The sequence below is a fragment of the Ovis canadensis genome, chromosome 4, assembly GCF_042477335.2.
Source record: "Ovis canadensis isolate MfBH-ARS-UI-01 breed Bighorn chromosome 4, ARS-UI_OviCan_v2, whole genome shotgun sequence".
Taxonomy (NCBI): Eukaryota; Metazoa; Chordata; class Mammalia; order Artiodactyla; family Bovidae; genus Ovis; species Ovis canadensis.
The window spans coordinates 2,208,532-2,234,565 of record NC_091248.1 but is presented as its reverse complement, the minus strand read 5'-3'; positions in this window follow the sequence as shown (position 1 = coordinate 2,234,565).

Sequence of the window (26,034 nt, the reverse complement as noted above, 5' to 3'; positions counted from 1 at the left end):
AACGGGGCTCCCCTGGATGTGTGCGGGACCCACGTGCTTCCTCTCGAGTGGAGACGGGTATGTCGGGGAACTTCTTGAGTTGCAGCAATGGTGTGAAGGACCCTTTGGAAGTTCCAGTGGTTAGATGTGATTGGCCTCGAGAAGCATCAGCGGAAATGGGCCTCATCTCGCCTGGAGGGCAAAACCTCCTGGATTTTCTCGAGTTGCGGCAGGTGCTCTCGACTTATGACGGGGACCTCAGGGACGCGCTCTGGTGGCCTCAGGAAAGGCCAGTCCCCATGCGAGTTCCTCGGGGGCCTCTCGAGATTCCTCTCCGGTCGATGCCAGGGCCTAAGACCTTGTGCGGAGTCGGGGCCGGAACCTGAGGATTCCTCTCCAGTGCTGACATGGATCTTGGGGTACTTCTGGAGTCTCCCCAGGGTAGTCAGTCCTCGTCTCGAATGCGGGCATGCACTTGCACTTTCCTCCAGAGCGGTAGCAGCAGTGTCACGCAGTCCGCCGCGTGGATCAAAGGATCTATGGTTTTCCCTCGAGTCTTTCCCACGAGGCTTTCCCACGAGGCTTTCCCACAGGGCTGTCCCACGTGCACACGTGGTGGGAGTCGATCCTCGGCTTGAACGTAAAGGCAGTGCAGGGAAAACAGGTTCCTCTGGAATGGACTGACACATCTGGGGGACTCTTGCAATGGTGGCACGACCCTGGAGTTCCTCTCGCCTTTCCTGTGGAGAGCGCCTCCTCTTGAGATGCGCTGGAACGCCGGCAATTCTTTCCCTACGAAACAGGGAAAGGATCCCTCATCTCGAGCTAGGAGGCGGAAACAGGGCTCCCCTGGATGTGTGCGGGACACCACGTGCTTCCTATCGAGTGCAGACGGGTATGTCGGGGAACTTCTTGAGTTGCAGCAATGATGTGAAGGACCCTTTGGAAGTTCCAGTGGTTAGATGTGATTGGCCTCGAGAAGCCTCAGCGGAAATGGGCCTCATCTCGCCTGGAGGGCAAAACCTCCTGGATTTTCTCGAGTTGCGGCAGGTGCTCTCGACAGGGACCCGCTCTGGTGGCCTCAGGAAAGGCCAGTCCCCATGCGAGTTCCTCGGGGGCCTCTCGGGATTCCTGTCCCGTCGATGCCGGGGCCTAAGACCTTGTGTGGAGTCGGGGCCGGAACCTGAGGATTCCTCTCCAGTGCTGACATGGATCTTGGGGTACTTCTGGAGTCTCCCCAGGGGAGTCAGTCCTCGTCTCGAATGCGGGCATGCATTTGCGCTTTCCTCCAGAGCGGTAGCAGCAGTGTCACGCAGTCCGCCGGGTGGATCAAAGGATCTATGGTTTTCCCTCGAGTCTTTCCCACGAGGCTTTCGCATGAGGCTTTCCCACAGGGCTGTCCCACGTGCACACGTGGTGGGAGTCGATATTCGGCTTGAACGTCAAGGCAGTGCAGTTAAAACAGGTTGCTCTGGAATGGACTGACACATCTGGGGGACTCTTGGAATGGTGGCATGACCCTGGAGTTCCTCTAGCCTTTCCTGTGGAGAGCGCCTCCTCTTGAGATGCGACGGGAACGCCGGGAATTCTTTCCCTACGAAACAGGGAAAGGATCCCTCATCTCGAGATAGGAGGCGGAAACGGGGCTCCCCTGGATGTGTGCGGGACACCACTTGCTTCCTCTCGAGTGCAGACGGGTATGTCGGGGAACTTCTTGAGTTGCAGCAAGGGTGTGAGGGACCCTTTGGAAGTTCCAGTGGTTAGAAGTGTTTGGCCTCGAGAAGCCTCAGCGGAAATGGGCCTCATCTCGCCTGGAGGGCAAAACCTCCTGGATTTTCTCGAGTTGCGGCAGGTGCTCTCGACTTACGACGGGGACCTCAGGGACCCGCTCTGGTGGCCTCAGGAAAGGCCAGTCCCCATGCGAGTTCCTCGGGGGCCTCTCGGGATTCCTCTCCCGTCGATGCCGGGGCCTAAGACCTTGTGTGGAGTCGGGGCCGGAACCTGAGGATTCCTCTCCAGTGCTGACATGGATCTTGGGGTACTTCTGGAGTCTCCACAGGGGAGTCAGTCCTCGTCTCGAATACGGGCATGCACTTGCGCTTTCCTCCAGAGCGGTAGCAGCAGTGTCACGCAGTCCGCCGCGTGGATCAAAGGACCTATGGTTTTCCCTCGAGTCTTTCCCACGAGGCTTTCCCACGAGGCTTTCCAACAGGGCTGTCCCACGTGCACACGTGGTGGGAGTCGATCCTCGGCTTGAACGTCAAGGCAGTGCAGGGAAAACAGGTTCCTCTGGAATGGACTGACACATCTGGGGGACACTTGGAATGGTGTCACGACCCTGGAGTTCCTCTCGCCTTTCCCGTGGAGAGTGCCTCCTCTTGAGATGCGACGGGAACGCCGGGAATTCTTTCCCTACGAAACAGGGAAAGGATCCCTCATCTCGAGCTAGGAGGCGGAAACGGGGCTCCCCTGGATGTGTGCGGGACACCACGTGCTTCCTCTCGAGTGGAGACGGGTATGTCGGGGAACTTCTTGAGTTGCAGTAAGGGTGTGAAGGACCCTTTGGAAATTCCAGTGGTTAGACGTGATTGGCCTCGAGAAGCCTCAGCGGAAATGGGCCTCATCTCGCCTGGAGGGCGAAACCTCCTGGATTTTCTCGAGTTGCGGCAGGTGCTCTCGACTTACGACGGGGACCTCAGGGACCCGCTCTGGTGGCCTCAGGAAAGGCCAGTCCCCATGCGAGTTCCTCGGGGGCCTCTCGGGATTCCTCTCCCGTCGATGCCGGGGCCTAAGACCTTGTGTGGAGTCGGGGCCGGAACCTGAGGATTCCTCTCCAGTGCTGACATGGATCTTGGGGTACTTCAGGAGTCTCCCCAGGGGAGTCAGTCCTCGTCTCGAATGCGGGCATGCACTTGCTCTTTCCTCCAGAGCGGTAGCAGCAGTGTCACGCAGTCCGCCGCGTGGATCAAAGTATCTATGGTTTTCCCTCGAGTCTTTCCCACGAGGCTTTCCCACGAGGCTTTCCCACAGGGCTGTCCCACGTGCACACGTGGTGGGAGTCGATCCTCGGCTTGAACGTCAAGGCAGTGCAGGGAAAACAGGTTCCTCTGGAATGGACTGACACATCTGGGGGACTCTTGGAATGGTGGCATGACCCTGGAGTTCCTCTCGCCTTTCCTGTGGAGAGCGCCTCCTCTTGAGATGCGACGGGAACGCCGGGAATTCTTTCCCTACGAAACAGGGAAAGGATCCCTCATATCGAGCTAGGAGGCGGAAACGGGGCTCCCCTGGATGTGTGCGGGACAACACGTGCTTCCTCTCGAGTGCAGACGGCTATGTCGGGGAAGTTCTTGAGTTGCAGCGAGGGTGTGAAGGACCCTTTGGAAGTTCCAGTGGTTAGACGTGATTCGCCTCGAGAAGCCTCAGCGGAAATGGGCCTCATCTCGCCTGGAGGGCAAAACCTCCTGGATTTTCTCGAGTTGCGGCAGGTGCTCTCAACTTACGACGGGGACCTCAGGGACCCGCTCTGGTGGCCTCAGGAAAGGCCAGTCCCCATTCGAGTTCCTCGGGGGCCTCTGGGGATTCCTCTCCCGTCGATGCCAGGGCCTAAGTCCTTGTGTGGAGTCGGGGCCGGAACCTGAGGATTCCTCTCCAGTGCTGACATGGATCTTGGGGTACTTCTCGAGTCTCCCCAGGGGAGTCAGTCCTCGTCTCGAATGCGGGCATGCACTTGCGCTTTCCTCCAGAGCGGTAGCTGCAGTGTCACGCAGTCCGCCGCATGGATCAAAGGATCTATGGTTTTCCCTCGAGTCTTTCCCACGAGGCTTTCCCACGAGGCTTTCCCACAGGGCTGTCCCACGTGCACACGTGGTGGGAGTCGATCCTCGGCTTGAACGTCAAGGCAGTGCAGGGAAAACACGTTCCTCTGGAATGGACTGACACATCTGGGGGACTCTTGGAATGGTGGCATGACCCTGGAGTTCCTCTCTCCTTTCCTGTGGAGAGCGCCTCCTCTTGAGATGCGACGGGAACGCCGGGAATTCTTTCCCTACGAAACAGGGAAAGGATTCCTCATCTCGAGCTAGGAGGAGGAAACGGGGCTCCCCTGGATGTGTGCGGGACCCCACGTGCTTCCTCTCGAGTGCAGACGGGTATGTTGGGGAACTTCTTGAGTTGCAGCAAGGGTGTGAAGGACCCTTTGGAAGTTCCAGTGTTTAGACGTGATTAGCCTCGAGAAGCCTCAGCGGAAATGAGCCTCATCTCGCCTGGAGGGCAAAACCTCCTGGATTTTCTCGAGTTGCGGCAAGTGATCTCGACTTACGACGGGGACCTCAGGGACCCGCTCTGGTGGCCTCAGGAAAAGCCAGTCCCCATGAGAGTTCCTCGGGGGCCTCTCGGGATCCCTCTCCCGTCGATGCCGGGGCCTAAGTCCTTGTGTGGAGTCGGGGACGGAACCTGAGGATTCCTCTCCAGTGCTGACATGGATCTTGGGGTACTTCTGGAGTCTCCCCAGGGGAGTCAGTCTACGTCTCGAATGCGGGCATGCACTTGCGCTTTCCTCCAGAGCTGTAGCAGCAGTGTCACGCAGTCCGCCTCGTGGATCAAAGGATCTATGGTTTTCCCTCGAGTCTTTCCCACGAGGCTTTCCCACGAGGCTTTCCCACAGGGATGTCCCACGTGCACACGTGGTGGGAGTCGATCCTTGGCTTGAACGTCAAGGCAGTGCAGGGAAAACAGGTTCCTCTGGAATGGACTGACACATCTGGGGGACTCTTGGAATGGTGGCACGACCCTGGAGTTCCTCTCCCCTTTCCTGTGGAGAGCGCCTCCTCTTGAGATGCGACGGGAACGCCGGGAATTCTTTCCCTAAAAAACAGGGAAAGGATCCCTCATCTCGAGCTAGGAGGCGGAAACGGGGCTCCCCTGGATGTGTGCGGGACACCACGTGCTTCCTCTCGAGTGCAGACGGGTATGTCGGGGAACTTCTTGAGTTGCAGCAAGGGTGTGAAGGACTCTTTGGAAGTTCCAGTGGTTAGACGTGATTAGCCTCGAGAAGCCTCAGCGGAAATGGGCCTCATCTCGCCTGGAGGGCAAAACCTCCTGGATTTTCTCGAGTTGCGGCAGGTGCTCTCGAGTTACGACGGGGACCTCAGGGACCCGCTCTGGTGGCCTCAGGAAAGGCCAGTCCCCATGCGAGTTCCTCGGGGGCCTCTCGGGATTCCTCTCCCGTCGATGCCGGGGCCTAAGTCCTTGTGTGGAGTCGGGGCCGGAACCTGAGGATTCCTCTCCAGGGCTGACATGGATCTTGGGGTACTTCTGGAGTCTCCCCAGGGGAGTCAGTCTTCGTCTCGAATGCGGGCATGCACTTGCTCTTTCCTCCAGAGCGGTAGCAGCAGTGTCACGCAGTCCGCCTCGTGGATCAAAGGATCGATGGTTTTCCCTCGAGTCTTTCCCACGAGGCTTTCCCACGAGGCTTTCCCACAGGGATGTCCCACGTGCACACGTGGTGGGAGTCGATCCTTGGCTTGAACGTCAAGTCAGTGGAGGGAAAACAGGTTCCTCTGGAATGGACTGACACATCTGGGGGACTCTTGGAATGGTGGCACGACCCTGTAGTTCCTCTCGCCTTTCCTGTGGAGAGCGCCTCCTCTTGAGATGCGACGGGAACGCCGGGAATTCTTTCCCTACGAAACAGGGAAAGGATCCCTCATCTCGAGCTAGGTGTCGGAAATGGACCTCCCCTGGATGTGGGCGGGACACCCCGTGCTTCCTCTCGAGTGGAGACGGGTATGTCGGGGAACTTCTTGAGTTGCAGCAAGGGTGTGAAGGACCCTTTGGAAGTTCCAGTGGTTAGACGTGATTAGCCTCGAGAAGCCTCAGCGGAAATGGGCCTCATCTCGCCTGGAGGGCAAAACCTCCTGGATTTTCTCGAGTTGCGGCATGTGCTCTCGACTTACGACGGGGATCTCGGGTACCCGCTCTGGTGGCCTCAGGAAAGGCCAGTCCCCATGCGAGTTCCTCGGGGGCCTCTCGGGATTCCTCTCCCGTCGATGCCGGGGCCTAAGACCTTGTGTGGAGTCGGGGCCGGAACCTGAGGATTCCTCTCCAGTGCTGACATGGATCTTGGGGTAAGTCTGGAGTCTCCCCAGGGGAATCAGTCCTCGTCTCGAATGCGGGCATGCACTTGCGCTTTCCTCCATAGTGGTAGCAGCAGTGTTACGCAGTCCGCCGCGTGGATAAAAGGATCTATGGTTTTCCCTCGAGTCTTTCCCACGAGGCTTTCCACGAGGCTTTCCCACAGGGCTGTCCCACGTGCACACGTGGTGGGAGTGGATCCTCGGCTTGAACGTCAAGGCAGTGCAGGGAAAACAGGTTCCTCTAGAATGGACTGACTCATCTGGGGCACTCTTGGAATGGTGGCACGACCCTGGAGTTCCTTTCGCCTTTCCTGTGGAGAGCGCCTCCTCTTGAGATGCGACGGGATCGCCGGGAATTCTTTCCCTACGAAACAGGGAAAGGATCCCTCATCTCGAGCTAGGAGGCGGAAATGGGGCTCCCCTGGATGTGTGCGGGACCCCACGTGCTTCCTCTCGAGTGGAGACGGGTATGTCGGGGAACTTCTTGAGTTGCAGCAAGGGTGTGAAGGACCCTTTGGAAGTTCCAGTGGTTAGATGTGATTGGCCTCGAGAAGCCTCAGCGGAAATGGGCCTCATCTCGCCTGGAGGGCAAAACCTCCTGGATTTTCTCGAGTTGCGGCAGGTGCTCTCGACTTACGACGGGGACCTCAGGGACCCGCTCTGGTGGCCTCAGGAAAGGCCAGTCCCCATGCGAGTTCCTTGGGGGCCTCTCGGGATTACTCTCCTGTCGATGCCGGGGCCTAAGACCTTGTGTGGAGTCGGGGCCCGATCCTGAGGATTCCTCTCCAGTGATGACATGGATCTTGGGGTACTTCTGGAGGCTCCCCAGGGAAGTCAGTCCTCGTCTCGAATGCGGGCATGCACTTTCGCTTTCCTCCAGAGCGGTAGCAGCAGTGTCACGCAGTCCGCCGCGTGGATCAAAGGATCTATGGTTTTCCCTCGAGTCTTTCCCACGAGGCTTTCCCACGAGGCTTTCAAACAGGGCTGTCCCACGTGCACACGTGGTGGGAGGCGATCCTCTGCTTGAACGTCAAGGCAGTGCAGGGAAAACAGGTTCCTCTGTAATGGACTGACACATCTGGGGGTCTCTTGGAATGGTGCCACGACCCTGGAGTTCCTCTCGCCTTTCCTGTGGAGAGCTCCACCTCTTGAAATGCGACGGGAACGCCGGGAATTCTTTCCCTACGAAACAGGGAAAGGATCCCTCATCTCGAGCTAGGAGGCGGAAACGGGGCTCCCCTGGATGTGTGCGGGACCCTCGTGCTTCCTCTCGAGTGGAGACGGGTATGTCGCGGAACTGCTTCAGTTGCAGCAAGGGTGTGAAGGACCCTTTGGAAGTTCCAGTGGTTAGACGTGATTAGCCTCGAGAAGCCTCAGCGGAAATGGGCCTCATCTCGCCTGGAGGGCAAAACCTCCTGGATTTTCTCTAGTTGCGGCAGGTGCTCTCGACTTACGACGGGGACGTCAGGGACCCGCTCTGGTGGCCTCAGGAAAGGCCAGTCCCCATGCGAGTTCCTCGGGGGCCTCTCGGGATTCCTCTCCCTTCGATGCCGGGGCCTAAGACCTTGTGTGCAGTCGGGGCCGGAACCTGAGGATTCCTCTCCAGTGCTGACATGGATCTTGGGGTACTTCTTGAGTCTCCCCAGAGGAATCAGTCCTCAACTCGAATGCGGGCATGCACTTGCGCTTTCCTCCAGAGCGGTAGCAGCAGTGTCATGCAGTCCGCCGCGTGGATCAAAGGATCTATGGTTTTCCCTCAAGTCTTTCCCACGAGGCTTTCCCACGAGGCTTTCCCACAGGGCTTTCCCACGTGCACTCGTGGTGGGAGTGGATCCTCGGCTTGAACGTCAAGGCAGTGCAGGGAAAAAAGTTTCCTCTAGAATGGACTGACATATCTGGGGCACTCTTGGAATGGTGGCAAGACCCTGGAGTTCCTTTCGCCTTTCCTGTGGAGAGCGCCACCTCTTGAGATGCGACGGGAACGCCGGGAATTCTTTCCCTACGAAACAGGGAAAGGATCCCTCATCTCGAGCTAGGAGGCGGAAACGGGGCTCCCCTGGATGTGTGCGGGACCCCACGTGCTTCCTCTCGAGTGGAGACGGGTATGTCGCGGAACTGCTTCAGTTGCAGCAAGGGTGTGAAGGACCCTTTGGAAGTTCCAGTGGTTAGACGTGATTAGCCTCGAGAAGCCTCAGCGGAAATGGGCCTCATCTCGCCTGGAGGGCAAAACCTCCTGGATTTTCTCGAGTTGCGGCAGGTGCTCTTGACTTATGACGGGGACCTCAGGGACCCGCTCTGGTGGCCTCAGGAAAGGCCAGTCCCCATGCGAGTTCCTCTGGGGCCTCTCGGGATTCCTCTCCCGTCGATGCCGGGGCCTAAGACCTTGTGTGGAGTCGGGGCCGGAACCTGAGGATTCCTCTCCAGTGATGACATGGATCTTGGGGTACTTCTGGAGTCTCCCCAGGGGAGTCAGTCCTCGTCTGGAATGCGGGCATGCACTTGCGCTTTCCTCCAGAGCGGTAGCAGCAGTGTCACGCAGTCCGCCGCGTGGATCAAAGGATCTATGGTTTTCCCTCGAGTCTTTCCCACGAGGCTTTCCCACGAGGCTTTCCCACAGGGCTGTCCCACGTGCACACGTGGTGGGAGTCGATCCTCGGCTTGAACGTCAAGTCAGTGCAGGGAAAACAGGTTCCTCTGGAATGGACTGACACATCTGTGGGACTCTTGGAATGGTGGCACGACCCTGGAGTTCCTCTCGCCTTTCCTGTGGAGAGCGCCTCCTCTTGAGATGCGACGGGAACGCCGGGAATTCTTTCCCTACGAAACAGGGAAAGGATCCCTCATCTCGAGCTAGGAGGCGGAAACGGGGCTCCCCTGGATGTGTGCGGGACCCCACGTGCTTCCTCTCGAGTGGAGACGGGTATGTCGGGGAACTTCTTGAGTTGCAGCAAGGGTGTGAAGGACCCTTTGGAAGTTCCAGTGGTTAGACGTCATTAGCCTAGAGAAGCCTCAGCGGAAATGGGCCTCATCTCGCCTGGAGGTCAAAACATCCTGGATTTTCTCGAGTTGCGGCAGGTGCTCTCGACTTACGACGGGGACCTCAGGGACCCGCTCTGGTGGCCTCAGAAAAGGCCAGTCCCCATGCGAGTTCCTCGGGGGCCTCTCGGGATTCCTCTCCCGTCGATGCCGAGGCCGAAGACCTTGTGTGGAGTCGGGGCCGGAACCTGAGGATTCCTCTCCAGTGCTGACATGGATCTTGGGGTACTTCTGGAGTCTCCCTAGGGGAGTCAGTCCTCGTCTCGAATGCGGGCATGCACTTGCGCTTTTCTCCAGAGGGGTAGCAGCAGTGTCACGCAGTCCGCCTCGTGGATCAAAGCATCTATTGTTTTCCCTCGTGTCTTTCCCACGAGGCTTTCCCACGAGGCTTTCCCACAGGGCTGTCCCACGTGCACACGTGGTGGGAGTCGATCCTCGGCTTGAACGTCAAGGCAGTGCAGGGAAAACAGGTTCCTCTGTAATGGACTGACACATATGGGGTCTCTTGGAATGGTGGCACGACCCTGGAGTTCCTCTCGCCTTTCCTGTGGGAGCGCCTCCTCTTGAGATGCGACGGGAACGCCGGGAATTCTTTCCCTAAGAAACAGGGAAAGGATCCCTCATCTCGAGCTAGGAGGTGGAAACGGGGCTACCCTGGATGTGTGCGGGACCCTCGTGCTTCATCTCGAGTGGAGACGGGTATGTCGGGGAACTTCTTGAGTTGCAGCAAGGGTGTGAAGGACCCTTTGGAAGTTCCAGTGGTTAGATGTGATTGGCCTCGAGAAGCCTCAGCGGAAATGGGCCTCATCTCGCCTCGAGGGCAAAACTTCCTGGATTTTCTCGAGTTGCGGCATGTGCTCTCGACTTACGACGGGGACCTCGGGGACCCGCTCTGGTGACCTCAGGAAAGGCCAGTCCCCATGCGAGTTCCTCGGGGGCCTCTCGGGATTCCTCTCCCATCGATGCCGGTGCCTAAGACCTTGTGTTGAGTCGGGGCCGGAACCTGAAGATTCCTCTCCAGTGCTGACATGGATCTTGGGGTACTTCTGGAGTCTCCCCAGGGGCGTCAGTTTTCATCTCGAATGCGGGCATGCACTTGCGCTTTCCTCCAGAGCGGTAGCAGCAGTGTCACGCAGTCCGCCGCGTGGATCAAAGGATCTATGGTTTTCCCTCGAATCTTTCCCACGAGGCCTTCCCACGAGGCTTTCCCACAGGGCTGTCCCACGTGCACACGTGGTGGGAGTCGATCCTCGGCTTGAACGTCAAGGCAGTGCAGGGAAAACATGTTCCTCTGGAATGGACTGACATATCTGGGGGACTCTTTGAATGGTGGCACGACGCTGGAGTCCTCTCGCCTTTCCTTTGGAGAGCGCCTCCTCTTGAGATGCGACGGGAACGCCGGGAATTCTTTCCCTACAAAACAGGGAAAGGATCCCTCATCTCGAGCTAGGAGGCGGAAACGGGGCTCCCCTGGATGCGTGCGGGACCCTCGTGCTTCCTCTCGAGTGGAGACGGGTATGTCGGGGAACTTCTTGAGTTGCAGCAAGGGTGTGAAGGACCCTTTGGAAGTTCCATTGATTAGACGTGATTAGCCTCGAGAAGCCTCAGCGGAAATGGGCCTCATCTCGCCTGGAGGGCAAAACCTCCTGGATTTTCTCCAGTTGCGGCAGGTGCTCTCGACTTACGACCGGGACCTCAGGGACCCGCTCTGGTGGCCTCAGGAAAGGCCAGTCCCCATGCGAGTTCCTCGGGGGATTCTCGGGATTCCTCTCCCGTCGATGCCGGGGCCTAAGACCTTGTGTGGAGTCGGGGCCGGAACCTGAGGATTCCTCTCCAGTGCTGACATGGATCTTGGGGTACTTCTGGAGTCTCCCTAGGGGAGTCAGTCCTCGTCTCGAATGCGGGCATGCACTTGCGCTTTCCTCCAGAGCGGTAGCAGCAGTGTCACGCAGTCCGCCGCGTGGATCACAGGATCTATTGTTTTCCCTCGTGTCTTTCCCACGAGGCTTTCCCACGAGGCTTTCCCACAGGGCTGTCCCACGTGCACACGTGGTGGGAGACGATCCTCGGCTTGAACGTCAAGGCAGTGCAGGGAAAACAGGTTCCTCTGGAATGGACTGACACATCTGGGGGACTCTTGGAATGGTGGCACGACCCTGGAGTTCCTCTCGCCTCTCCTGTGGAGAGCGCCTCCTCTTGAGATGCGACGGGAACGCCGGGAATTCTTTCCTTAAGAAACAGGGAAAGGATCCCTCATCTCGAGCTAGGAGGCGGAAACGGGGCTCCCCTGGATGTGTGCGGGACCCCACGTGCTTCCTCTCGAGTTGAGACGGGTATGTCGGGGAACTTCTTGAGTTGCAGCAAGGGTGTGAAGGACCCTTTGGAAGTTCCAGTGGTTAGATGTGATTAGCCTCGAGAAGCCTCAGCGGAAATGGGCCTCATCTCGCCTGGAGGGCAAAACCTCCTGGATTTTCTCGAGTTGCGGCAGGTGCTCTCGACTTACGACGGGGACCTCGGGGACCCGCTCTGGTGACATCAGGAAAGGCCAGTCCCCATGCGAGTTCCTCGGGGGCCTCTCGGGATTCCTCTCCCATCGATGCCGGGGCCTAAGACGTTGTGTGGAGTCGGGGCCGGAACCTGAGGATTCCTCTCCAGTGCTGACATGGATCTTGGGGTACTTCTGGAGTCTCCCCAGGGGAGTCAGTCCTCGTCTCGAATGCGGGCATGCACTTGCGCTTTCCTCCAGAGCGGTAGCAGCAGTGTCACGCAGTCCGCCGCGTGGATCAAAGGATCTATGGTTTTCCCTCGAGTCTTTCCCACGAGGTTTTCCCACGAGGCTTTCTCACAGGGCTGTCCCACGTGCACACGTGGTGGGAGTCGATCCTCGGCTTGAACGTCAAGGCAGTGCAGGGAAAACAGGTTCCTCTGGAATGGACTGACACATCTGGGGGACTCTTGGAATGGTGGCATGACCCTGGAGTTCCTCTCGCCTGTCCTGTGGAGAGTGCCTCCTCTTGAGATGCGACGGGAACGCCGGGAATTCTTTCCCTACGAAACAGGGAAAGGATCCCTCATCTCGAGCTAGGAGGCGGAAACCGGGCTCCCCTGGATGTGTGCGGGACACCACGTGCTTCCTCTCGAGTGCAGACGGGTATGTCGGGGAACTTCTTGAGTTGCAGCAAGGGTGTGAAGGACCCTTTGGAAGTTCCAGTGGTTAGATGTGATTGGCCTCGAGAAGCCTCAGCGGAAATGGGCCTCATCTCGCCTGGAGGTGAAAACCTCCTGGATTTACTCGAATTGCGGCAGGTGCTCTCGACTTACGACGGGGACCTCAGGGACCCGCTCTGGTGGCCTCAGGAAAGGCCAGTCCCCATGCGAGTTCCTCGGGGGCCTCTCGGGATTCCTCTCCCGTCGATGCCGGGGCCTAAGACCTTGTGTGGAGTCGGGGCCGGAACCTGAGGATTCCTCTCCAGTGCTGACATGGATCTTGGGGTACTTCTGGAGTCTCCCCAGGGGAGTCAGTCCTCGTCTCGAATGCGGGCATGCACTTGCGCTTTCCTCCAGAGCGGTAGCAGCAGTGTCACGCAGTCCGCCGCGTGGATCAAAGGATCTATGGTTTTCCCTCGAGTCTTTCCCATGAGGCTTTCCCACGAGGCTTTCCCACAGGGCTGTCCCACGTGCACACGTGGTGGGAGTCGATCCTCGGCTTGAACGTCAAGGCAGTGCAGGGAAAACAGGTTCCTCTGGAATGGACTGACACATCTGGGGGACTCTTGGAATGGTGGCACGACCCTGGAGTTCCTCTCGCCTTTCCTGTGGAGAGCGCCTCCTCTTGAGATGCGCCGGGAACGCCGGGAATTCGTTCCCTACGAAACACGGAAAGGATCCCTCATCTCGAGCTAGGAGGAAGAAACGGTGCTCCCCTGGATGTGTGCGGGACCCCACGTGCTTCCTCTCGAGTGGAGACGGGTATGTCGGGGAACTTCTTGAGTTGCAGCAAGGGTGTGACGGACCCTTTGGAAGTTCCAGTGGTTAGACGTGATTAGCCTAGAGAAGCCTCAGCGGAAATGGGCCTCATCTCGCCTGGAGGGCAAAACCTCCTGGATTTTCTCGAGTTGCGGCAGGTGCTCTCGACTTACGACGGGGACCTCAGGGACCCGCTCTGGTGGCCTCAGGAAAGGCCAGTCCCCATGCGAGGTCCTCGGGGGCCTCTCGGGATTCCTCTCCCGTCGATGCCGAGGCCGAAGACCTTGTGTGGAGTCGGGGCCGGAACCTGAGGATTCCTCTCCAGTGCTGACATGGATCTTGGGGTACTTCTGGAGTCTCCCTAGGGGAGTCAGTCCTCGTCTCGAATGCGGGCATGCACTTGCGCTTTCCTCCAGAGCGGTAGCAGCAGTGTCACGCAGTCCGCCTCGTGGATCAAAGGATCTATTGTTTTTCCTCGTGTCTTTCCCACGAGGCTTTCCCACGAGGCTTTCCCACAGGGCTGTCCCACGTGCACACGTGGTGGGAGTCGATCCTCGGCTTGAACGTCAAGGCAGTGCAGGGAAAACAGGTTCATCTGTAATGGACTGACACATATGGGGTCTCTTGGAATGGTGGCACGACCCTGGAGTTCCTCTCGCCTTTCCTGTGGGAGCGCCTCCTCTTGAGATGCGACGGGAACGCCGGGAATTCTTTCCCTAAGAAACAGGGAAAGGATCCCTCATCTCGAGCTAGGAGGTGGAAACGGGGCTACCCTGGATGTGTGCGGGACCCTCGTGCTTCATCTCGAGTGGAGACGGATATGTCGGGGAACTTCTAGAGTTGCAGCAAGGGTGTGAAGGACCCTTTGGAAGTGCCAGTGGTTAGATGTGATTAGCCTCGAGAAGCCTCAGCGGAAATGGGCTTCATCTCGCCTGGAGGGCAAAATCTCCTGGATTTTCTCGAATTGCGGCAGGTGCTCTCGACTTACGACGGGGACCGCAGGGACCCACTCTGGTGACCTCAGGAAAGGCCAGTCCCCATGCGAGTTCCTCGGGGGCCTCTCGGGATTCCTCTCCCGTCGATGCCGGGGCCTAAGACCTTGTGTGGAGTCGGGGCCGGGACCTGAGGATTCCTCTCCAGTGCTGACATGGATCTTGGGGTACTTCTCGAGTCTCCCCAGGGGAGTCAGTCCTCGTCTCGAATGCGGGCATGCACTTGCGCTTTCCTCCAGAGCGGTAGCAGCAGTGTCACGCAGTCCGCCGCGTGGATCAAAGGATCTATGGTTTTCCCTCGAGTCTTTCCCACGAGGCTTTCCGACGAGGCTTTCCACAGGGCTGTCCCACGTGCACACGGGGTGGGACTCGATCCTCGGCTTGAACGTCAAGGCAGTGCAGGGAAAACAGGTTCGTCTGGAATGGACTGACACATCTGGGGGACTCTTGGAATGGTGGCACGACCCTGGAGTTCCTCTCGCCTTTCCTGTGGAGAGCGCGTCCTCTTGAGATGCGACGGGAACGCCGGGAATTCGTTCCCTACGAAACAGGGAAAGGATCCCTCATCTCGAGCTAGGAGGCGGAAATGGGGCTCCCCTGGATGTTTGCGGGACCCCACGTGCTTCCTTTCGAGTGGAGACGGGTATGTCGGGGAACTTCTTGAGTTGCAGCAAGGGTGTGAAGGACCCTTTGGAAGTTCCAGTGGTTAGATGTGATTGGCCTCGAGAAGCCTCAGCGGAAATGGGCCTCATCTCGCCTCGAGGGCAAAATTACTGGATTTTCTCGAGTTGCGGCATGTGCTCTCGACTTACGACGGGGACCTCGGGGACCCGCTCTGGTGACCTCAGGAAAGGCCAGTCCCCATGCGAGTTCCTCGGGGGCCTCTCGGGATTCCTCTCCCATCGATGCCGGGGCCTAAGACCTTGTGTGGAGTCGGGGCCGGAACCTGAGGATTCCTCTCCAGTGCTGACATGGATCTTGTGGTACTTCTGGAGTCTCCCCAGGGGCGTCAGTCCTCGTCTCGAATGCGGGCATGCACTTGCGCTTTCCTCCAGAGCGGTAGCAGCAGTGTCACGCAGTCCGCCGCGTAGATCAAAGGATCTATGGTTTTCCCTCGAGTCTTTCCCACGAGGCTTTCCCACGAGGCTTTCCCACAGGGCTGTCCCACGTGCACACGTGGTGGGAGTCGATCCTCGGCTTGAACGTCAAGGCAGTGCAGGGAAAACATGTTCCTCTGGAATGGACTGACATATCTGGGGGACTCTTTGAATGGTGGCACGACGCTGGAGTCCTCTCGCCTTTCCTTTGGAGAGCGCCTCCTCTTGAGATGCGACGGTAACGCCGGGAATTCTTCCCCTACGAAACAGGGAAAGGATCCCTCATCTCGAGCTAGGAGGCGGAAACGGGGCTCCCCTGGATGTGTGCGGGACCCTCGTGCTTCCTCTCGAGTGGAGACGGGTATGTCGGGGAACTTCTTGAGTGGCAGCAATGTTGTGAAGGACCCTTTGGAAGTTCCAGTGGTTAGATGTGATTGGCCTCGAGAAGCCTCAGCGGAAATGGGCCTCATCTCGCCTGGAGGGCAAAACCTCCTGGATTTTCTCGAGTTGCGGCAGGTGCTCTCGACTTACGACGGGGACCTCAGGGACCCGCTCTGGTGGCCTCAGGAAAGGCCAGTCCCCATGCGAGTTCCTCGGGGGCGTCTCGGGATTCCTCTCCCGTCGATGCCGGGGCCTAAGACCTTGTGTGGAGTCGGGGCCGGAACCTGAGGATTCCTCTCCAGTGCTGACATGGATCTTGGGGTACTTCTGGAGTCTCCCCAGGGGAGTCAGTCCTCGTCTCGAATGCGGGCATGCACTTGCGCTTTCCTCCAGAGCGGTAGCAGCAGTGTCACGCAGTCCGCCGCGTGGATCAAAGGATCTATGGTTTTCCCTCGAGTCTTTCCCACGAGGCTTTCCCACGAGGCTTTCCCACAGGGCTGTCCCACGTGCACACGTGGTGGGAGTCGATCCTCGGCTTGAACGTCAAGGCAGTGCAGGGAAAACAGGTTCCTCTGGAATGGACTGACACATCTGGGGGACTCTTGGAATGGTGTCACGACCCTGGAGTTCCTCTCGCCTTTCCTGTGGAGATCGCCTCCTCTTGAGATGCGACGGGAACGCCGGGAATTCTTTCCCTACGAAACAGGGAAAGGATCCCTCATCTCGAGCTAGGAGGCGGAAACGGGGCTCCCCTGGATGTGTGCGGGACCCCACGTGCTTCCTCTCGAGTGGAGACGGGTATGTCGGGGAACTTCTTGAGTTGCAGCAATGGTGTGAAGGACCCTTTGGAATTTCCAGTGGTTAGATGTGATTGGCCTCGAGAAGCCTCAGCGGAAATGGGCCTCATCTCGCCTGGAGGGCAAAACCTCCGGATTTTCTCGAGTTGCGGCAGGTGCTCTCGACTTACGACGGGGACCTCAGGGACCCGCTCTGGTGGCCTCAGCAAAGGCCAGTCCCCATGCGAGTTCCTCGGGGGCCTCTCGGGATTCCTCTCCCGTCGATGCCGGGGCCTAAAACCTTGTGTGGAGTCGGGGCCGGAACCTGAGGATTCCTCTCCAGTGCTGACATGGATCTTGGGGTACTTCTGGAGTCTCCCCAGGGGAGTCAGTCCTCGTCTCGAATGCCGGCATGCACTTGCGCTTTCCTCCAGAGCGGTAGCAGCAGTGTCACGCAATCCGCCGCGTGGATCAAAGGATCTATGGTTTTGCCTCGAGTCTTTCCCACGAGGCTTTCCCACGAGGCTTTCCCACAGGGCTTTCCCACGTGCACACGTGGTGGGAGTCGATCCTCGGCTTGAACGTCAAGGCAGTGCAGGGAAAACAGGTTCCTCTGGAATGGACTGACACATCTGGGGGACTCTTGGAATGGTGGCACGACCCTGGAGTTCCTCTCGCCTTTCCTGTGGAGAGTGCCTCCTCTTGAGATGCGACGAGAACGCCGGGAATTCTTTCCCTACGAAACAGGGAAAGGATCCCTCATCTCGAGCTAGGAGGCGGAAACGGGGCTCCCCTGGATGTGTGCGGGACACACGGGCTTCCTCTCGAGTGGAGACGGGTATGTCGGGGAACTTCTTGAGTTGCAGCAAGGGTGTGAAGGACCCTTTGGAAGTTCCAGTGGTTAGACCTGATTAGCCTAGAGAAGCCTCAGTGGAAATGGGCCTCATCTCGCCTGGAGTGCAAAGCCTCCTGGATTTTCACGAGTTGCGGCAGGTGCTCTAGACTTACGACGGGGACCTCAGGGACCCGCTCTGGTGGCCTCAGGAAAGGCCAGTCCCCATGCGAGTTCCTCGGGGGCCTCTCGGGAATCCTCTCCCGTCGATGCCGGGGCCTAAGACCTTGTGTGGAGTCGGGGCCGGAACCTGAGGATTCCTCTCCAGGGCTGACATGGATCTTGGGGTACTTCTGGAGTCTCCCCAGGGGAGTCAGTCCTCGTCTCGAATGCGGGCATGCACTTGCGCTTTCCTCCAGAGCGGTAGCAGCAGTGTCACGCTGTCCGCCGCGTGGATCAAAGGATCTATGGTTTTCCCTCGAGTCTTTCCCACGAGGCTTTCCCACGAGGCTTTCCCACAGGGCTGTCCCACGTGCACACGTGGTGGGAGTCGATCCTCGGCTTGAACGTCAAGGCAGTGCAGGGAAAACAGGTTCCTCTGGAATGGACTGACACATCTGGGGGACTCTTGGAATGGTGGCACGACCCTGGAGTTCCTCTCGCCTTTCCTGTGTAGAGCGCCTCCTCTTGAGATGCGACGGGAACGCCGGGAATTCTTTCCCTACGAAACAGGGAAAGGATCCCTCATCTCGAGCTAGGAGGCGGAAACGGGGCTCCCCTGGATGTGTGCGGGACCCCACGTGCTTCCTCTCGAGTGGAGACGGGTATGTCGGGGAACTGCTTGAGTTGCAGCAAGGGTGTGAAGGACCCTTTGGAAGTTCCAGTGGTTAGATGTGATTGGCCTCGAGAAGCCTCAGCGGAAATGGGCCTCATCTCGCCTGGAGGGCAAAACCTCCTGGATTTTCTCGAGTTGCGGCAGGTGCTCTCGACTTACGACGGGGACCTCAGGGACCCGCTCTGGTGGCCTCAGGAAAGGCCAGTCCCCATGCGAGTTCCTCGGGGGCCTCTCGGGATTCCTCTGCCGTCGATGCCGGGGCCTAAGACCTTGTGTGGAGTCGGGGCCGGAACCTGAGGATTCCTCTCCAGTGCTGATATGGATCTTGGGGTACTTCTGGAGTCTCCCCAGGGGAGTCAGTCCTCGTCTCGAATGCGGGCATGCACTTGCGCTTTCCTCCAGAGCGGTAGCAGCAGTGTCACGCAGTCCGCCACGTGGATCAAAGGATCTATGGTTTTCCCTCGAGTCTTTCCCACGAGGCTTTCCCACAGGGCTGTCCCACGTGCACACGTGGTGGGAGTCGATCCTCGGCTTGAACGTCAAGGCAGTGGAGGGAAAACAGGTTCCTCTGGAATGGACTGACACATCTGGGGGACTCTTGGAATGGTGGCACGACCCTGGAGTTCCTCTCGCATTTCCTGTGGAGAGCGGCTCCTCTTGAGATGCGACGGGAACGCCGGGAATTCTTTCCCTACGAAACAGGGAAAGGATCCCTCATCTCGAGCTAGGAGGCGGAAAGGGGGCTCCCCTGGATGTGTGCGGGACACCACGTGCTTCCTCTCGAGTGGAGACGGGTATGTCGGGGAACTGCTTGAGTTGCAGCAAGGGTGTGAAGGACCCTTTGGAAGTTCCAGTGGTTAGACGTGATTGGCCTCGAGAAGCCTCAGCGGAAATGGGCCTCATCTCGCCTGGAGGGCAAAACCTCCTGGATTTTCTCGAGTTGCGGCAGGTGCTCTCTACTTACGACGGGGACCTCAGGGACCCGCTCTGGTGGCCTCAGGAAAGGCCAGTCCTCATGCGAGTTCCTCGGGGGCCTCTCGGGATTCCTCACCCGTCGATGCCGGGACCTAAGACCTTGTGTGGAGTCGGGGCCGGAACCTGAGGATTCCTCTCCAGTGCTGACATGGATCTTGGGGTACTTCTCGAGTCTCCCCAGGGGAGTCAGTCCTCGTCTCGAATGCGGGCATGCACTTGCGCTTTCCTCCAGAGCGGTAGCAGCAGTGTCACGCAGTCCGCCGCGTGGATCAAAGGATCTATGGTTTTCCCTCGAGTCTTTCCCACGAGACTTTCCCACGAGGCTTTCCCACAGGGCTGTCCCACGTGCACACGTGGTGGGAGTCGATCCTCGGCTTGAACGTCAAGGCAGTGCAGGGAAAACAGGTTCCTCTGGAATGGACTGACACATCTGGGGGACTCTTGGAATGGTGGCATGACCCTGGAGTTCCTCTCGCCTTTCCTGTGGAGAGCGCCTCCTCTTGAGATGCGACGGGAACGCCGGGAATTCTTTCCCTACGAAACAGGGAAAGGATCCCTCATCTCGAGCTAGGAGGCGGAAACGGGGCTCCCCTGGATGTGTGCGGGACCCCACGTGCTTCCTCTCGAGTGGAGACGGGTATGTCGGGGAACTTCTTGAGTTGCAGCAAGGGTGTGAAGGACCCTTTGGAAGTTCCAGTGGTTAGATGTGATTGGCCTCGAGAAGCCTCAGCGGAAATGGGCCTCATCTCGCCTGGAGGGCAAAACCTCCTGGATTTTCTCGAGTTGCGGCAGGTGCTCTCGACTTACGACGGGGACCTCAGGGACCCGCTCTGGTGGCCTCAGGAAAGGCCAGTCCCCATGCGAGTTCCTCGGGGGCCTCTCGGGATTCCTCTCCCGTCGATGCCGGGGCCTAAGACCTTGTGTGGAGTCGGGGCCGGAACCTGAGGATTCCTCTCCAGTGCTGACATGGATCTTGGGGTACTTCTGGAGTCTCCCCAGGGGAGTCAGTCCTCGTCTCGAATGCGGGCATGCACTTGAGCTTTCCTCCGGAGCGGTAGCAGCAGTGTCACGCAGTCCGCCGCGTGGATCAAAGGATCTATGGTTTTCCCTCGAGTCTTTCCCACGAGACTTTCCCACGAGGCTTTCCCACAGGGCTGTCCCACGTGCACACGTGGTGGGAGTCGATCCTCGGCTTGAACGTCAAGGCAGTGCAGGGAAAACAAGTTCCTGTGGAATGGACTGACACATCTGGGGGACTCTTGGAATGGTGGCACGACCCTGGAGTTCCTCTCGCCTTTCCTGTGGAGAGCGCCTCCTCTTGAGATGCGACGGGAACGCCGGGAATTCTTTCCCTACGAAACAGGGAAAGGATCCCTCATCTCGAGCTAGGAGGTGGAAACGGGGCTCCCCTGGATGTGTGCGGGACACCACGTGCTTCCTCTCGAGTGGAGACGGGTATGTCGGGGAACTGCTTGAGTTGCAGCAAGGGTCTGAAGGACCCTTTGGAAGTTCCAGTGGTTAGACGTGATTGGCCTCGAGAAGCCTCAGCGGAAATGGGCCTCATCTCGCCTGGAGGGCAAAACCTCCTGGATTTTCTCGAGTTGCGGCAGGTGCTCTCGACTTACGACGGGGACCTCAGGGACCCGCTCTGGTGGCCTCAGGAAAGGCCAGTCCCCATGCGAGTTCCTCGGGGGCGTCTCGGGATTCCTCTCCCGTCGATGCCGGGGCCTAAGACCTTGTGTGGAGTCGGGGCCGGAACCTGAGGATTCCTCTCCAGTGCTGACATGGATCTTGGGGTACTTTTGGAGTCTCCCCGGGGGAGTCAGTCCTCGTCTCGAATGCGGGCATGCACTTGCGCTTTCCTCCAGAGCGGTAGCAGCAGTGTCACGCTGTCCGCCGCGTGGATCAAAGGATCTATGTTTTTCCCTCGAGTCTTTCCCACGAGGCTTTCCCACGAGGCTTTCCCACAGGGCTGTCCCAAGTGCACACATGGTGGGAGTCGATCCACGGCTTGAACGTGAAGGCAGTGCAGGGAAAACAGGTTCCTCTGGAATGGACTGACACATCTGGGGGACTCTTGGAATGGTGGCACGACCCTGGAGTTCCTCTCGCCTTTCCTGTGGAGAGCGCCTCCTCTTGAGATGCGACTGTAACCCCGGGAATTCTTTCCCTACGAAACAGGGAAAGGATCCCTCATCTCGAGCTAGGAGGCGGAAACGGGGCTCCCCTGGATGTGTGCGGGACACCACATGCTTCCTCTCGAGTGCAGACGGGTATTTCGGGGAACTGCTTGAGTTGCAGCAAGGGTATGAAGGACCCTTTGGAAGTTCCAGTGGTTAGACGTGATTGGCCTCGAGAAGCCTCAGCGGAAATGGGCCTCATCTCGCCTGTAGGGCAAAACCTCCTGGATTTTCTCGAGTTGCGGCAGGTGCTCTCGACTTACGACGGGGACCTCAGGGACCCGCTCTGGTGGCCTCAGGAAAGGCCAGTCCCCATGCGAGTTCCTCGGGGGATTCTCGGGATTCCTCTCCCGTCGATGCCGGGGCCTAAGACCTTGTGTGGAGTCGGGGCCGGAACCTGAGGATTCCTCTCCAGTGCTGACATGGATCTTGGGGTACTTTTGGAGTCTCCCCGGGGGAGTCAGTCCTCGTCTCGAATGCGGGCATGCACTTGCGCTTTCCTCCAGAGCGGTAGCAGCAGTGTCACGCTGTCCGCCGCGTGGATCAAAGGATCTATGTTTTTCCCTCGAGTCTTTCCCACGAGGCTTTCCCACGAGGCTTTCCCACAGGGCTGTCCCAAGTGCACACATGGTGTGAGTCGATCCACGGCTTGAACGTGAAGGCAGTGCAGGGAAAACAGGTTCCTCTGGAATGGACTGACACATCTGGGGGAATCTTGGAATGGTGGCACGACCCTGGAGTTCCTCTCGCCTTTCCTGTGGAGAGCGCCTCCTCTTGAGATGCGACTGTAACCCCGGGAATTCTTTCCCTACGAAACAGGGAAAGGATCCCTCATCTCGAGCTAGGAGGCGGAAACGGGGCTCCCCTGGATGTGTGCGGGACACCACATGCTTCCTCTCGAGTGCAGACGGGTATTTCGGGGAACTGCTTGAGTTGCAGCAAGGGTGTGAAGGACCCTTTGGAAGTTCCAGTGGTTAGACGTGATTGGCCTCGAGAAGCCTCAGCGGAAATGGGCCTCATCTCGCCTGTAGGGCAAAACCTCCTGGATTTTCTCGAGTTGCGGCAGGTGCTCTCGACTTACGACGGGGACCTCAGGGACCCGCTCTGGTGGCCTCAGGAAAGGCCAGTCCCCATGCGAGTTCCTCGGGGGATTCTCGGGATTCCTCTCCCGTCGATGCCGGGGCCTAAGACCTTGTGTGGAGTCGGGGCCGGAACCTGAGGATTCCTCTCCAGTGCTGACATGGATCTTGGGGTACTTCTGGAGTCTCCCCAGGGGAGTCAGTCCTCGTCTCGAATGCGGGCATGCACTTGCGCTTTCCTCCAGAGCGGTAGCTGTAGTTTCACGCAGTCCGCGGCGTGGATCAAAGGATCTATGGTTTTCCCTCGAGTCTTTCCCACGAGACTTTCCCACGAGGCTTTCCCACAGGGCTGTCCCACGTGCACACGTGGTGGGAGTCGATCCTCGGCTTGAACGTCAAGGCAGTGCAGGGAAAACAGGTTCCTCTGGAATGGACTGACACATCTGGGGGACTCTTGGAATGGTGGCATGACCCTGGAGTTCCTCTCGCCTTTCCTGTGGAGAGCGCCTCCTCTTGAGATGCGACGGGAACGCCGGGAATTCTTTCCCTACGAAACAGGGAAAGGATCCCTCATCTCGAGCTAGGAGGCGGAAACGGGGCTCCCCTGGATGTGTGCGGGACCCCACGTGCTTCCTCTCGAGTGGAGACGGGTATGTCGGGGAACTTCTTGAGTTGCAGCAAGGGTGTGAAGGACCCTTTGGAAGTTCCAGTGGTTAGATGTGATTGGCCTCGAGAAGCCTCAGCGGAAATGGGCCTCATCTCGCCTGGAGGGCAAAACCTCCTGGATTTTCTCGAGTTGCGGCAGGTGCTCTCGACTTACGACGGGGACCTCAGGGACCCGCTCTGGTGGCCTCAGGAAAGGCCAGTCCCCATGCGAGTTCCTCGGGGGCGTCTCGGGATTCCTCTCCCGTCGATGCCGGGGCCTAAGACCTTGTGTGGAGTCGGGGCCGGAACCTGAGGATTCCTCTCCAGTGCTGACATGGATCTTGGGGTACTTCTGGAGTCTCCCCAGGGGAGTCAGTCCTCGTCTCGAATGCGGGCATGCACTTGAGCTTTCCTCCGGAGCGGTAGCAGCAGTGTCACGCAGTCCGCCGCGTGGATCAAAGGATCTATGGTTTTCCCTCGAGTCTTTCCCACGAGACTTTCCCACGAGGCTTTCCCACAGGGCTGTCCCACGTGCACACGTGGTGGGAGTCGATCCTCGGCTTGAACGTCAAGGCAGTGCAGGGAAAACAAGTTCCTGTGGAATGGACTGACACATCTGGGGGACTTTTGGAATGGTGGCACGACCCTGGAGTTCCTCTCGCCTTTCCTGTGGAGAGCGCCTCCTCTTGAGATGCGACGGGAACGCCGGGAATTCTTTCCCTACGAAACAGGGAAAGGATCCCTCATCTCGAGCTAGGAGGTGGAAACGGGGCTCCCCTGGATGTGTGCGGGACACCACGTGCTTCCTCTCGAGTGGAGACGGGTATGTCGGGGAACTGCTTGAGTTGCAGCAAGGGTGTGAAGGACCCTTTGGAAGTTCCAGTGGTTAGACGTGATTGGCCTCGAGAAGCCTCAGCGGAAATGGGCCTCATCTCGCCTGGAGGGCAAAACCTCCTGGATTTTCTCGAGTTGCGGCAGGTGCTCTCGACTTACGACGGGGACCTCAGGGACCCGCTCTGGTGGCCTCAGGAAAGGCCAGTCCCCATGCGAGTTCCTCGGGGGCGTCTCGGGATTCCTCTCCCGTCGATGCCGGGGCCTAAGACCTTGTGTGGAGTCGGGGCAGGAACCTGAGGATTCCTCTCCAGTGCTGACATGGATCTTGGGGTACTTTTGGAGTCTCCCCGGGGGAGTCAGTCCTCGTCTCGAATGCGGGCATGCACTTGCGCTTTCCTCCAGAGCGGTAGCAGCAGTGTCACGCTGTCCGCCGCGTGGATCAAAGGATCTATGTTTTTCCCTCGAGTCTTTCCCACGAGGCTTTCCCACGAGGCTTTCCCACAGGGCTGTCCCAAGTGCACACATGGTGGGAGTCGATCCACGGCTTGAACGTCAAGGCAGTGCAGGGAAAACAGGTTCCTCTGGAATGGACTGACACATCTGGGGGACTCTTGGAATGGTGGCACGACCCTGGAGTTCCTCTCGCCTTTCCTGTGGAGAGCGCCTCCTCTTGAGATGCGACTGTAACCCCGGGAATTCTTTCCCTACGAAACAGGGAAAGGATCCCTCATCTCGAGCTAGGAGGCGGAAACGGGGCTCCCCTGGATGTGTGCGGGACACCACATGCTTCCTCTCGAGTGCAGACGGGTATTTCGGGGAACTGCTTGAGTTGCAGCAAGGGTGTGAAGGACCCTTTGGAAGTTCCAGTGGTTAGACGTGATTGGCCTCGAGAAGCCTCAGCGGAAATGGGCCTCATCTCGCCTGTAGGGCAAAACCTCCTGGATTTTCTCGAGTTGCGGCAGGTGCTCTCGACTTACGACGGGGACCTCAGGGACCCGCTCTGGTGGCCTCAGGAAAGGCCAGTCCCCATGCGAGTTCCTCGGGGGATTCTCGGGATTCCTCTCCCGTCGATGCCGGGGCCTAAGACCTTGTGTGGAGTCGGGGCCGGAACCTGAGGATTCCTCTCCAGTGCTGACATGGATCTTGGGGTACTTTTGGAGTCTCCCCGGGGGAGTCAGTCCTCGTCTCGAATGCGGGCATGCACTTGCGCTTTCCTCCAGAGCGGTAGCAGCAGTGTCACGCTGTCCGCCGCGTGGATCAAAGGATCTATGTTTTTCCCTCGAGTCTTTCCCACGAGGCTTTCCCACGAGGCTTTCCCACAGGGCTGTCCCAAGTGCACACATGGTGGGAGTCGATCCACGGCTTGAACGTGAAGGCAGTGCAGGGAAAACAGGTTCCTCTGGAATGGACTGACACATCTGGGGGACTCTTGGAATGGTGGCACGACCCTGGAGTTCCTCTCGCCTTTCCTGTGGAGAGCGCCTCCTCTTGAGATGCGACTGTAACCCTGGGAATTCTTTCCCTACGAAACAGGGAAAGGATCCCTCATCTCTAGCTAGGAGGCGGAAACGGGGCTCCCCTGGATGTGTGCGGGACACCACATGCTTCCTCTCGAGTGCAGACGGGTATTTCGGGGAACTGCTTGAGTTGCAGCAAGGGTGTGAAGGACCCTTTGGAAGTTCCAGTGGTTAGACGTGATTGGCCTCGAGAAGCCTCAGCGGAAATGGGCCTCATCTCGCCTGTAGGGCAAAACCTCCTGGATTTTCTCGAGTTGCGGCAGGTGCTCTCGACTTACGACGGGGACCTCAGGGACCCGCTCTGGTGGCCTCAGGAAAGGCCAGTCCCCATGCGAGTTCCTCGGGGGATTCTCGGGATTCCTCTCCCGTCGATGCCGGGGCCTAAGACCTTGTGTGGAGTCGGGGCCGGAACCTGAGGATTCCTCTCCAGTGCTGACATGGATCTTGGGGTACTTCTGGAGTCTCCCCAGGGGAGTCAGTCCTCGTCTCGAATGCGGGCATGCACTTGCGCTTTCCTCCAGAGCGGTAGCTGTAGTTTCACGCAGTCCGCGGCGTGGATCAAAGGATCTATGGTTTTCCCTCGAGTCTTTCCCACGAGACTTTCCCACGAGGCTTTCCCACAGGGCTGTCCCACGTGCACACGTGGTGGGAGTCGATCCTCGGCTTGAACGTCAAGGCAGTGCAGGGAAAACAGGTTCCTCTGGAATGGACTGACACATCTGGGGGACTCTTGGAATGGTGGCATGACCCTGGAGTTCCTCTCGCCTTTCCTG